This window comes from Phyllostomus hastatus, unplaced genomic scaffold (assembly GCF_019186645.2).
Source record: "Phyllostomus hastatus isolate PE091 unplaced genomic scaffold, TTU_PhHast_1.1 phas_scaffold_1066, whole genome shotgun sequence".
Taxonomy (NCBI): Eukaryota; Metazoa; Chordata; class Mammalia; order Chiroptera; family Phyllostomidae; genus Phyllostomus; species Phyllostomus hastatus.
This window is the reverse complement of record NW_025334004.1, coordinates 11157769-11172773: the sequence shown is the minus strand read 5'-3', so window position 1 is coordinate 11172773 and position 15005 is coordinate 11157769. Positions and strand designations below refer to the sequence as shown.

The 15005-nt window shown below is 35.6% G+C and overlaps 1 protein-coding gene across 7 annotated transcripts in view; it reads right to left on the bottom strand.

Annotated features, from left to right (window-relative positions):
• The window catches only part of R3HCC1L (R3H domain and coiled-coil containing 1 like), an 89990-nt gene that overhangs the window by 58604 nt on the left and 16381 nt on the right, over window positions 1-15005 (bottom strand). For 3 of the 7 annotated variants that reach the window (XM_045854643.1, XM_045854646.1, XM_045854642.1), the window contains one exon: window positions 9639-9747. The exons of the other annotated variants lie outside the window; for them this stretch is intronic. The gene's annotated coding sequence lies outside the window, so the exon portion shown is untranslated. The remainder of the gene's footprint in view (window positions 1-9638; window positions 9748-15005) is intronic. 7 annotated transcript variants of the gene reach the window in all.

Genomic DNA, 15005 nt, shown 5'->3' with positions numbered 1-15005 from the left:
TGTGGTTAGGGTGAAGGGTAAGCGGGGGGAGGGGTGTGGCCCAGTGATTAATCACTGCCCACTCTACTTAGGGGTATTTATCACAGCCCACTGTCAGGTAAATCACTGGAAAAACACCTCTTCAGTAATTAATGTGAAGTGACGGATGGACAGCCCCTGGGCCCATTAATCAGGAACATCAGCAGCCTAGTGAGATTATGAATGTCAGGATGCATAAACTGCCAGTGGATCAATAGGCCCAGGAATTCATCCAAGGCACTCATTTCCGAGGCATCTCCGGTACATTAGGCACCCGGACCCCTCCCCCAAACTGAAATGAAAAGCAAGGCTTCAGAACAAAAAGCCAGAGCTGAGGTCTGAAGTGGCCACTGGGAAAAAAAAAAAAACAGTCAAGGAAGCTGCCAATGATTAGGGAAGGTACACCAGGTAGCAACATGAGCACAGAACTATACCCACCAGGAGGCTCTCAGAAGGCTCAGTGCCCTGAAAAAGCAGGAGAACCAAGAGGACAACAGTTAACAGAGCCTGACTATCCATTTTAGTAGAATCTAGCTTCTTGCTTCTAATCTTTTACCAATTTTTCTGTCCACATTTTCTTTCCTTTCATATTGGCACCACTAATAAAGAGTAGAGAGGAGTAAGAGAAAGAAAATTCAATTTCTGCTACATAACAACCTACGCAAAAAATTTCTATTCAAGAGGAAAAAGAATTTGTATAAAATAAAATCATTGAATTATCCTTGAGTTTAATTTAGCCTCATTCTCTCATTACCACGACAAACTGGGAATTGACAGCAGAAGTTCCCACAATTCTTCAATTAAGAAAAAGGTGGTCTTCCTGACTCATTACCATTTACAAAGCATTCTGCCAATATAATATACAGGTTAAAGGCTAAACTGTGTGATGGGATTCCAGGAGGATGAAATCACATCTTAATTCCATTTCTTCTTCAAGTGAAACAAAAAAATTCTCTATCAAAAAGGTCTGCTCAACCTGTAAAACAGTATGGAGCTGAAAGAGAATTACTGTTTGATCAGCATGCCAAATTTAGTCAATTTTGTATGGGAAATAAGGCTGTGCTTCAGCCTCATATTGAACACCCTCTAGGCTGGCAGTAACGGGAATGAGACTGTACTTGCTGCCACATCCCGCCAAACCCCAGCACCGTGCTTTGTGGTCAGACTCAGGGCAGGACTGCAATTGTTGGTTAGAAAGTGTCTCAGAGTTACGGCTGCCTGTTCCGCTAAATCTCATTTCATCCTACTGATGGATAGATGGACAGATGGCTGCTTGGTGAAAGCTGCATTATCAGATGGAGCCTCTGAATGATGGATAGCCCTCTTTCTACCTTCTCTAAACCACCATCGATCCAAGCCATATTTCAGTGGTCAGAGCCCAGTAATATTAAGACACACAATCAGGTTAAGTTACTTGCAGTGTAAACCTCTAAAACAGAAATTCTAACACCTCTGCTTTGCTGTCAAGAACTAGGCTGAAAATGTTAGTTTCATTCTAGATAGCTGCTAAGTCAATGAATTCCAATATCTCAAAGCTCAAAGCCCAAAGGGAACAGCTGGGCTTCATTCCTAGGAGCACATGAAAAGCTAGCTTGCCTGCCAAATTTTTAGTAGCCACTTTTGTGAAATGAACTCTGCAGTACTAGTGAGCAAGATCTGTGGATATGTGTATCCAGTGGAGTGTGAAGCTATTAGAACCAGACAAACCACAAAGGTTATCAGTAATGTAATCACTAACCTCAAACATGTAGAGCTTTAGATATACCAAGTGAACTACCAACATCAAGGAAGGTGAATAAAACTGGAGTACATTAAAATTTTGTCTTCTGCACATAATCCTAAAATGCTGTTTCTATCTAATCTGCCTGGTTGGCTTCTAACTTTCTTGTGTATATATCAAATCGTAAGTACTAACCCTTACCTGTTTTCACAAGCACACTTCAGCATCCATTTGCTTTGTCACCTTCTAAACATGCATCTCAGCTTGACTATTTGGACTCCATGCCCTCTTTGTTCCTTCCACATTATCCTGTGCTCTCAGACAGCAATTCAGACTCATATAACTGGACTCTGTATCAAAGTTATTTCCACTTCTGTGAATGGAAGAAATGGACTGACTCCAGCTTTGTGACCGAGTTCCAGAACCCACATGCCCTCTTTTTTCTTAGCTCACATATCCCCAAATGACTTCTGTAAATGCTTCACAGCCAACTATAACCCAAATCAGCTTGGGCTGGCTCCTAATCCTCCCGCTCTTGACTGACCTGTTGCTACCCGGAGCCTAATACTCAGAGAATTTGTTTGTACTCCTCTGTGCGGTCAGAAAAATGTCTCAGTGGAGTGGCAACTGTCATTCTTGCTGTAATGGTAGTGTACTTTAATACTTCAATATTTATTCCTTAACAATACTTACAGTCCTGTTCCTAGCAAAAAAGAAATTGTGTTCTATTTATATAACATACTACTTAATTATAATAAATCAAAAAGTACTGCCTTTCATATAAACATTAAAGAATTTTTATAGAATCTTAGAATTGCATTACTGAAGTCAGACTGCAATGTCCTAAATTTCTGAAAATGGAAACTGAGGATCTGAGGTTGTAGTGTCCATGTTTAGATGGATATTAAGTAGCAAAGCAAGACTGGAACCTAGATTTCAATTACAAGTGCTGTGTTCATTCTATTATACTTCTCTGACATTTCACTTGCATCTTTGGGATTTCACAGGGAAACAGGGTAAATGTGACATTTGTATGTGAGCCCATGTGTTTTGGGGGAGAAAACGGCCACAAGTAATTAAATTTGGTCATCCATACACTATTGTGCTTGCCATCAAAGTTGCCCATACGATCCCTTGAGAGCCACTTGCTATGTGGCTGGTGCAGTAAGTGGATTGAGTGTGGACCTGGGAACCAAAGGGTCACCGGTTCGATTCCCAGTCGAGTCACATGCCTGGGTTGCAGGCCACATCCCCAGTGGGGGGCATGCAAGAAGCAACCACGCATTGACATTTCTCCCCCCTTCCCTTCCCCTCTCTATAAAAATACACAAATCTTTAAAAAAAAATTAAATGAATCCCTGACAACTAGAAACCTGTAATCTTCCCTTCTCTATGTATTTGTCCCAGTCCTATCTAGATGGCTATAAAGAAAAAAGCAGAAAGATATTTGATACAAATAGAATCAAAAAGAATCAAAAAGCAAGAGTCTCCATATCTTAAACTAAATGGATAGATGAGCAACGTGTCCTCTTCATTCCCAAGGATGCCACATTCTGGTCAAATGCAGAACACAATTCTACTGACTGGACTTCACCCTCTGGTGGCCAAAGTGTGTCACTGCCTCATTCCCTGATTGCCAAGCCTCCATACTAATCCTTGTAATTCATCTCAAACAACCTCATTTTGATAGAGGGATTTATTTAAGACTTACAGCTATTGAATTGTTAACTTAGTAGTTTTATCACTACCATAACTGTTTAACCAGTTTTCCACCCACTATGTGTTCAGGATATACTAGCTGAGCAAAGTTTATTCAGAAAGTTAATTGTGCTGCAAAAATAATCACATAATGCACATCAAAACCAAATGTATTATCCACACTAATGCTAATCATCATTAATATAAAAGATCAGGATGATTTTTCCATCCCATTCCCACAAAAATGTGCCTCATTCACTGGACAAGAACTCTACTACAACTATTCTTAGCACCAGATAAAACATTTCTCCTCAGAACTCCAAAAAAAAAAAAAAAGCACTTCCCTAGAAAAAATTAACTCGTGTTAGGTGAATAATAGTGAATAACAATTCTCTGGACTCTTATTTTATTTCTATATACTTCCTGAGTTCATAGAAAGGCTGTTTTACTTGTATTAGCCAAATACATTTTACAATAATCAATTTTTATACACATTTGCAAAACTATCTAAAGCCAACACAACAATCCTTTCCTTTCATTAAAAAGAAGTATTTTTATAGAGTTTCTATTTGGTTAAGAAAGATCTATTAAACAATGCCTAGAGAACAATGACATATTTTTCAAAATCTGCTGCTGTGAACCATGTCTAATTATGTTTTCTGTTTCATTAAGGTTTAGGCCCTACAAGTGAAAGTGAGTTAGTGGTGGAGTAGTAGCAATATTAGAAGAGGAAGAGAAAGAGGAAAAAATAACCAGCTACCATTTAACGAGTGCTTACAATGTGACAGGAACTGTGCTAAATGTTTTACATATATTACCCCATTTGATTCCACTATTATACGATGAGGTGGCTATTATTATCCCAATTTTACAGATGAGAAATCTGAAGCTTAAATAATATCACAGAGCTTCTAAGTGTTGGTTAAGATTTCAAAGACCCTGCATTTAACTACTATCGTAGACTGCCTGACGGTCAGCAAGATGATCTCTCACAATAAATAGTATATTCATTTCATAAGTATTCACAATTTGATTACAATCTATATAAATGCAAAGCAACCAAAGAGAGTTCAAAGACTGCTGCAGTGAAACAAGAAAACTACCGTATTTTGCCATGTATAATGCACTCCCATGTATATTGTGCATCCACACTTTTGGCCCAAACTTTCAGGGGGAAAAAATCTTTTGTTTTAATTTTTAAATTCAATATATTTATTAATATTTAGAAACAAAAACTGATTATCATATTCTAGGGCATTATTTTGCATATGGATATCATTATTGCTTTCTAGAGTTACACTTCTAACAAATAAGCATAAGTAAAAGAATTAGAAACATTTATATAGATATGGAATTAATACTACCTATGTATAATGTGCATCTTTATTTTTCCCTCAAAAATTGGGCAAAAAAGTGCACATTATACACAGCAAAATACAGTAACTACAATGAAAGAACTTTCATGCTTTCATGGCTTGTCTATTCCCAATAACCTTCCAGACTTAAAAGTGCCGACAATAAAAATTTGCTATTGTCTCTGAAACTTCCTCATTCACCTTGCCTCACCCTCAAAGCCATATGGTGTCAGGAGAGGACTCTCTCTCTTCTATTCCCCATTGGAATAATCTCTCTACTTCTTAGTAGAACACCCCCAATCATTCCAAATCTTACCCTTCTTTACGTACTTCCCTTTCTCCAGAGCAATTTCACTGGTCGAACAACGACCAGTGAAACTGAAAACAGAGTTCTTAGACTGGAAGAAGCCTCAAACTAGAAACTTGTACATCAAATACCTACTACAGATGGTTTTTCAAATGTAATATTAAGCAGAATATAATAGGTGTGGTATTGTATTATTAGTCTTCCTTGGAAATTACAGCCTTTGCCTCTCTTCATGCAGTTGGACAAAGAATACAGCTTATATAATTGAAGAAACATTTCATGAAAAATCTTGAGTATCAACAAATGAAAGATACAGGATATATGATTCCAGTAGGATCTTGGGGGCACCAAAATACATAAACAAACTATGGCATGAAAGGTTTTTCTCAAAATATAACACAATTCATGCCCCCAACTTATTTTACACTCCACTGGCTATAGTCACGCATCAGCAACAACTGATTTCATGCCTTATAGGCTGGGAACCAGCCTGCAGTTTAGTCTCTTTCACACTCCACTGATATGGTAACCCCATGGTTCACCAAGTTCAATGTTAGCACCTATTATTACAGGCCATCTCAAAAGGCAGTCAGATCAAAGCTTTAAAATAACTGAATGACAGCAATATAATATGTAATAGGTAGAGAGAAAAGTCTGCTTCCTACTTGGTGTATCTACCTTGGGCAGGGATTGCGGGATGGAAAGAGAAGTTAGAAACTTGCTCTAAAAACTTCTTTCCCTCACTATACATTTAAAGGTTGGTCTATGTTTCTAGACTTATTTGAAATTAGTTGCTCTCCTGGATCTATCCTCAGTTACACAGATATCCTATAGTAACAATAAAAGAGTTGAAATGGATAAGGCTTTTGGGGGCTGTGCCTCAAAGTTGACATGCATTAAACTTGACCTTTTCCCTCATTTTGGATTCAGAGACTACAGCTAATAAACCACTGAGTAAATTTTGAAAGCACAGGCTTAATCTGTGCTAAGTATCTTATATATATTCCAACTATATACTAGCAGGTAGTAGCAATTATCTGAATTTTACAGATTAGATACCTGAAACTTAAGTTACAGCTTTAGTATTGGTTAGGATTTCAAAGTCCCTGCACTTAACTACTATTAATTACAATACATGCCTTCTAAAAAACAGGATAAAGCATAGAATAATTTGAAAAAAAACACTCAAGTACAATAGAAACAAAAGAATAATTGTAATAGAGGTGGAGTCCATATGTTAGAGATATATTTACAACTCTGTATTCTCCCTCCTTGCAGCTATGCTAGCAAATGTAAAGGCCAAATGTGGCTGGTAAGAAACTGAGACCCCAAGACTTCAAAGCAAGTTGCACTTTAAAGCAGGCAAAGAAAATATTAAATAATAAATAAGAGTTTCTCTTATATGCAAATTAAGAGTTTACTAGTTAGAGTTTCAATAATAATACATAGTTACCTTAGAATACAACAGTATCTTCAGATAAATGCTCCTTTAAGGATCAGGAAGCCAGTACAGAGTGCTGCAGAAAGCTTTCAGAAAAGAATAATCTACTGAACAAACATGGTTGAGGTACTTAAACTGCATTCTAATCTATCTATTATTCTAATGATAAAAGAAAGATAAGATTGGTAAAAGCTAAGAATAGGTAATTACCTTTTCTTACAAACAAGGATTAAGTGCATATATTGTACTAACATCTATGTTAGGGGCAAAGGAGATTGTAATGTAGGACTACAAGTAATAACATGGTTTGAACCACATGAATAATGTAGCCTTCCCTTTAAGCTGTCTCTACCTAATTGGGAGGATAAGAATTTTTTAAAGTTGTTTTAAGGTGGTGCATAATTGCCAAATAAAGAGAAACACAGTAAATGAGAAAAACCCAGAGAGAAAAATCACTAAGGCCCTAGAATGGTTAAAGATGTCATAAAGTAGGTGGAATTAGAACAAGACCTTAATTTTTTTTTTTATTTTTTTATTAAAGTATAGTTGGCATACAATGTTATATTAGTTGAAGGTATACTGGTTTGACATTTATATACCTTCCAACATGTTCCTTACATAGTAAGGAACTAGACCTTTAGAAGACAGAGAACTGAAAGGAGACATTCCAAGTAGAAGGAATAGCCTGAAACAATATGAAGAGGCAGTAAGTCAAAAATTTTTGCTTTGGAGACAGTTATAGAAACTAGCCTAGACAAAGTTCAGTGTTGGGAAGCAGTGTAAGACTCTGCTAGAAAGACTGTTTTCAGCTGGAGGGACTTCAACACCAGGTTTAGGCATTTGATATCCTAGGCAAAGGAGAGTTGAGTCTAGACCTTATAGATAATTCCTGAGAAATGATACTATTACAGATATCCTCCATACCTTCCCTTACTCCATTTGCCCTTTCATTTACCCTGGCATCTCTTTTAATATGAACCACCTGTGTAGAGGTGCTAAGGTAGCACACAATCTTCAAACTGACATCTCTTACGCTTACTTAATCCAATGGTATCAAATGACCATATTCTAACCAAAATTCAGAAACAGGATCAAGAGGAAAGATGGGCTCCAAAACGATGTGCCCCAAGTCTAATCCCTTATTCAGAATTAGGCATAATACCTAGCAGAACCATCAAATAAATACACTTCCTTTGTATAACCATTCTCATAATCAGAGAAAGGACTGAACCAAAATCTGCCCCACATTACATTCTACTCCACGATCCAAATAATAGCCAGGAATTCTACCCTTGATGTCTGATGAATACTATTATAGTTGCCTGCCTCTGAACCAATAACAGCTGGTGGTATGTATATATATACACATGTTAAACAAACAAACAAATAACAGGATATACATTTGGCTCTAGATATGGTAACTGGCCTTATTACCGTGGCAATAATGCCTTGAAAAGATAAACCCCATCCCTATTACTCTAAGTTTTATAGTCTCATTTCCTGGGATGAAGTGTTATTTCTAGTCTGTTCAAAATTTTTAAATCCATCCAATCCATACTCTCATCAAAAGAACACCTACCTTACAGTTTTGATGAAGAATGAAACAGTAACACCTTGAACCCCAACATACACTCTAGCTGTTTATTTCATCTTATTATCAGAGCTAACAAGAATAGATTCCACTCAAACTGCCCACAGAATCCAAACTGCCTAGCTCTTTTCTCACTTCTTCCCCTCCCCATCTCCTCTATAATTTCCACACAACCACCTTGTTCTGCTGCCCATCTTCCCCCAACTGCTCCACAACAATTCACAGGCTGTCACAGATTGTCAGCACTGCGTTTGGGGACTTGGGAAGTACTCTTGTGGGACAGTGCAGTGTGTTAGTACAGCATTTTCCCAGATACAATGTCACTCTTTATAGCCATTTGCAAATTAGTTTCCTCTTAAAAAAATAATACTCCTAATAAGACAGGTACAAGGAGATTTTAAATAACCAAGATTAAAACTCACTTTGGTTTGCACTGAGATCTGGACCATTTCAGAGTCATGCACAATGAAATCCCATGCCTCTACTTATATGAGCCATGCACACCATCTAGGAACATCTGAAGTCAGCTTTCTGAGGCTAACAAAAGCAAAGAGACTACCAAAACACATATCAAAAGAGAATCTTCTTCCTCCCCTTTTTCTGTTCCTATGGCTCCTCATTGTTAGAGTCCATTTGAGAATTCTTTAAGCTCAGCTGTCAACACCAACATTTATTTCTCACTTGCTATGAAAAATCATTTAAAAGAAAATTCTGCAAATCACCAATAACATTCCATTATAGTTTCTATCCAATCTTTTGCCACGTGCTTCAGCAGCACACAAGTACAATTATCTTCTAACAGTTGCTGTGACTGACCCTTTTGTACTACTAAAACCTTTACCCTACACATCAGCTTCCCAATTGCCACTGGCTACACATGAGAGTCAGAAGCTGAAATAGACTGCAAAGATCAGCAGAGGATGAGGGTGAGAAAAACATCTCACAAAGCAGCAGTTCCTACCAATTTAATAAGATTTCTTAAAAACATTTTTAATTGAAAATAAACACCTATAGAGTAACGTTAAAAACTGAAATCAATTTCACTAAATATCTATTTTTCATTTCCCAGTTCTTTGATAGATTCATTCATTATGCTTTACTAAAAACTTAATTATCTATTCTTTAATCCTTACAGTAACAATGCATCTTTGCTGATCCCTATATGAACTATAGGGAAGCTAGAACTTAAAAGGAAGGATGTTAATTCTCAGTTTTTCTAGTGGAAAGAGACTGAAGGAAGCAAAACTGGTAATCCATCTGAGACCTAATCCCAGTTTTTAACCAACCTCCTTTCTCTTTATATCAAAAATCAAAATTAAGAAAGAAACAGTGAAGAAAAAAAATCTTCCAGTGAGCCTAAGTCTTTTAGGAAATTGCCACTTTAAAACTTGTTTTACATGAAAGTTACAAAATATAATGATGGAGAAGAAACAGAATATAAGCAAACAAATATTTAAAAGTAAATGAACAGTATACTTATAAAACATGTGTAAGTATATTTAACTTACCAAATAAGTGACATTTATTTTTTATTTTTCGAATAAAACTCTAGAACAAATAGACTGTCTGAAGGAAAATGACATAAAAGTTCCCTTCTGATAGACACAGCAGTCTCACCTGAAAAATAATGATGAAAGTTATTTTTATAAAAATATGTAGTTATCACTTCTTTGATAACTGTCTGTGCACTTAACATACTCATTTTGTGAATACTAAGAGTTTAACACAGTGATTTACCATAGACTGTGCAATGAAAATAAATACATACACACAAAAGTACATTTTAGAAGCTCATCAACAAAACAGAGTAAAGAAATGTCAACTCTCATTCTCAGTCTTCTGAGAAGCAGAAACTCCTATTAATTGCCATTAGAAAAAGAGAGATAGACATGAAACAAAATAATACAAATTATCAAAAACACAAAATGAGCCCTGATCAGTGTGGCTCAGCTGGGTGGGCAGGGTTCAGCAAAGAGAAAGGGGCAAGTTTGATTCCCGGTCAGGGCACATGCCTTGGCTGCAGGTTTGACCCACAGTCAGGCACCTAGGGGAAGCAACCAGTAGACATTTCTTTCTCACACTGATGTTTCTCTTTCTCTCTTTCTCCCTTCCTTCCCCTTTCTCTTAAAAAAAAAAATCCACACAAACAAAAAGATATTCAACTCCAGTTATTACTATAGTTCTTATAGGTACATGGTAGATGCTTAGTAAAAATATGCTGAATGGATGTTTGAATGGGTGGATTCAAAATTAGCCTCATCAGTTAGCAAAGAAATAATAATAAATATATTCTTTATTGCCCATCAAACTGGCAAATATTTTTTAAAAAGCACTAAGTCCCTGTTTTGGTGACTGTAGAGTGAAAAATTATATAAAATAAACAATTTTAATGTCCATCTATATGGGTCAGAATAAATAAATTATGGTACACCTATGTATTATTTAAAACAATATAGACATTAAAAAGAATAGTGTAGCTCTACAAACACTGAAATAAAAATCTATAAAACACAGTAATAAGTTTTATAAAAAAGGCAAATTCAACAAGTGTACAAAACCAATAAAAAGAAAACTTTAAGACAGTCCTGTGACACAAAAGTAGAGTTGAATAAATGGAAAGATATTCCTTGTTTTGGGGTAGAAAACTCACCACAACTCAACATCATACAGATGTCAGTTCTCCCTAAATTAAGTTATGAATTTAACATAATCCAAATAAAATCCCAATACAAGCAAGCTTTTTTACAGAGACAGCAGCTACTAAAGTTCAACGGAAAAAACAAACATGTAAGAACAGCCAATAAAACAATAAAAAATTTTAGAAGCTAGCTCCTGATATACATATAATTAAAACTGTGATAATGGTGCAGGAATAGACAGACTAGTATAAAAAGAAAAACAGAAAGTCCAGAAATAAACTTAATGGAAACTTAATATATGTTAAAGGTGACATCTCAAAACACTGGGGCAAATTGTACTTTTTTTAAAGATTTTATTTATTTATTTTTAGAGAGAGGGGAAGGGAAGGAGAACGAGTGGGAGAAAAATATCAATATGTGGTTGCCTCTCATGAGCCCCCTACTGGGGACCTGGACAGCAACCCAGGCATGTGCCCTGACTGGGAATCAAACCAACAATCCTTTGCTTTGCAGTCTGGCACTCAATCCACTGAGCCAGACCAGCCAGGGCCAAAACTGTACTTTTTAAAGAATGTATGCTGAGACAACAAATTAGTATTTGTACAAAGATTATTAAGTTCACACAACATTTATTTAAAATTATCTCCAACTGAATCAGGGATCCAAACATAGTAACTAAAACTATCAGTCACTGCAGTATTGTTTGTAAATGCAAAACACTGGAAAAAGCATTAAAAAATGGCTAACATCCTCACAGGAGAGTACTTTCCAACTCTAGGAATAAGGAAAAGATGAAGGGAGGGAGGGAAGAGGGTAAACTCTAAAAATTGATATGGAATGGATTCCAAAACATGCTGTTCGGTGAAAAAAGTAAAGTACAAAAGAGTGTCTATAGCATGTTACATTTAGTGTGTTAAAAAAAAAAGAAGAGGAAATATAGCTGTATTTCCTCATTTCTGGGGAAAAACACACAGGAAGGATAATTCGGAAAATGAGACTGGATACCCATAGAAGGCAGGCAGACAGGGTGGAAAGGAAAGGATTAAAAAACTGGGTGACACTGCTCTAAGGATATATTTTTAATGTAATTCTGACCTTTGGAACAATATTAATGTTTCACATATTCAAAAATAAGATAAACTAGGATGAAGAGAAAACTTAAAATTCAAATAGAACCAAGTGTACTTCAAATAACATAAAAACGGGGAGGGAAAAACATTGGGGAGAGAAAACTAATCCATATAACTTTTAAACACGGTTTTTTTTATATTAGCGATGTCCAAAAGAAACATAATAGGAGCCACATATATAATTTAATATTTTCTAGTGGCTGTGTTTAAATAAAGTAAAAATAGATAAAAAATAATTTTATTATTTTATTTTATCTGATACAGCTAAAATATTTCAAAATATAAACAATAATATACTAAAATATTAATTCCTTATTTCATACTAAGTTTTCAAAATCCAGTATATATTTTACACTTATGACACATCTCAATTCATGTGTTTAGGGGCTACCCTACCCTACTGGACAATGGAGAGTTAGATTATATGCTAAAGGGAAAAAAAACTATCAACAAATATTGAACTCTACTTACAAGGTGTCTTTTAAATAGTGGTATAAGTTAGCAATTCTTAACTTATTTCCTGATATTCTAGAACTGAGCCAATAAGTAAAAACATGAATAATGGGGCTAGGTTTCTCACTGTTAGGAGAGGGAGTTACATATATATATATAAAATGAAGGATAGAATAAATTCTGTAGTGTTGGATTAGAATTGGTGGTATCAATATAAATTCATTCCTTTCCATAGACAGATAAAAATGTATATGAATGTGTGTGGACACACACACATCTACCCCATGTATCTATTTCCTAGATGCCTGCTGAGAGAGCCTAGAAGCAATGACACACTGCAGCAATGAAGACATCTAGAGTCCAGATCCTGGCTTATAAAGCCATTCTTTACTAAAAGGAAGTAATAACTCATTCCAAGGCTAGGGCTGGAAAAGTATTAGATGTAGAACATCCTGCTGAGGAAAAAAAGTGAGGAAGTGCTCTAATGACAAGAGCAAGCCAAAAGGAGACAGGAATCAACATGAAGGGGTTCCCAATGGCCAAATCAGGGACAGCATAAAAATAATGAAATGGATTCCCAGTCAGGGCACATGCTTGGGTTGCAGGCCATGGTCCCCAGCAACCGCACATTGATGTTTCTCTCTCTCTCTCTCTCTCTCTCCCTCCCTTCCCTCTCTAAAAAAATAAATACATAAAATCTTTTAAAAAAATAAAATGTTTTAAAAAATAATGAAATAAAGGAGTATTATAAATAAGCATAGAATAAATGATAGAATTAGAAAATCATCATTTAGGAACCATCACAAAAATGATTCAGGCAGAAATCACTGATGGATACTAAAATTAGTAAGTAAAATTTCAAAAAATAACAGAATATTCATTGTCTCAAGTATTTTGTCAAAGACACTTCAAAACTACAAACGAAGTGTAAATGTATTTAATCCCAGTAAAAATGATTAAAATGGTAAATTTTATGTTATATGTAGTTTGCCACCAAAAAAACTACAAAAGGAAAAATAATAACTTCACATTGGAAAACCTAACAGACACTACCTTAATGAAGTTGTAACATTGCTTCTGTGGCACTCTTGCCAGAAATGAATAACCTGAATCCAACCAATTAAAAGAAAATATCAGATAAAGCCAAATTAGAGACATTCTACAAAATAACTGACCTGCAGTCTTCAAAAATGTCAATATCATGAAAAGAACAAAGACAGGAAATGCTCCACATTAAAGGAAACAAAAGAGAGATGACAACTGAATGCACTCTAGGATCCAAAATTTTCTTTTGTAATAAAAATATATTATTGGGACAATGGGTGCAATTTGAACAAGTATATAGATTAGATGATAATATTAAATTAGTGTTAATTTCCTGATTTTGACAATTGCACTGTGGTTACATAAGAGAATGTCCTTTTCTTTTTTTTTTTTTTTTTGGGGAAAATGCACTCTCATGTACTTAGGGTATACAGGGGAGTAGGCGTGCACCTTAGCCTCAAACAGTTCAAGATACATGAGAAAGAGAGACAGTGTTAACATCTGAAGTACCTGGGTGAATTTTTTTTGTACATTTTGTAGTCTGAAATAATGTTAAAATAAATTAAACAGGGGGAAAAAAAGATGTTAGCACAGTACCTGGCACATAATCTGCATAAATGGTAGCTGTTAGATGTTGTTAATGAGAGTATTATCTCTAGATTCTGTACAAAAAATATTCTCAAAACATATATTCTTTTATGGTGGGAAAAAATTGAGGAGCAAAATACTACATATGGTATGTTTCACTTAAACAATACTTGTACGAATACATAGGTAGCTGCATAGAAAAGACTAGAAAGTATACACTAGACAGTTATAGTGGTTAGTTCTGGGCAGTGGAATTAAAATGATTCCTATTTTCATCCTCAAACTTACTGGTATTTGCTAACTTTCTTATAATGAAGATGAATCATTTTTGGTTTTTTCCAAAAATTCTTTTTAGAAATTAAAGGCATTGTGCACAATCAAGAAAGGCATGACATCCTTACTTTTCCATAACAGTGCCCTCAGCAGACTTATATTTAGTTACTGTGTAAGTACCATATTCTGTGTTACTTTGCCTTTCACATAGTAAAATTATTTTTCACATAAAAATATTCATTATTCTTATCAAATCATGTCAGTCTCGTGGGTTAGGAGAGTGGAATGGACATGAATGGACATACACAAATAATTTTGCTTCTTTCCAAAATCTAAAATAACAGTAAAGTTTTTAAGGCATAAATTAACAAGGATGGTCAGAATTGAAGAGAAAAAAGTAACAAAACTTTGGAAGTTGGAACATATACAGATGAATGCTAACTGTATAGTAGATCCTGGAGAGCCAAATCTCAATCTAGCAATAGAGAAAGCTGAGACCCAACTCAGTTTACACACAGAAATCTGCACAAGAGTCAGGAACTGCCCTGCCAGCACCACCCCTGGAATTGAAAGTGAAGTGGGGAAGGGCCATGGGTGAAAACTGCTTGAAGAGTAGTCAGATCCTTAGATCACCCCTTGTCCCTGAAAGAGGACTTGAGGTTGTCTCTGCAGAATGTAAAACAGAATATCTCTATTTTGGGGACTGACTAGGAGTACAGAGGTCTTTAAAACTGGGTGATTATTTGAA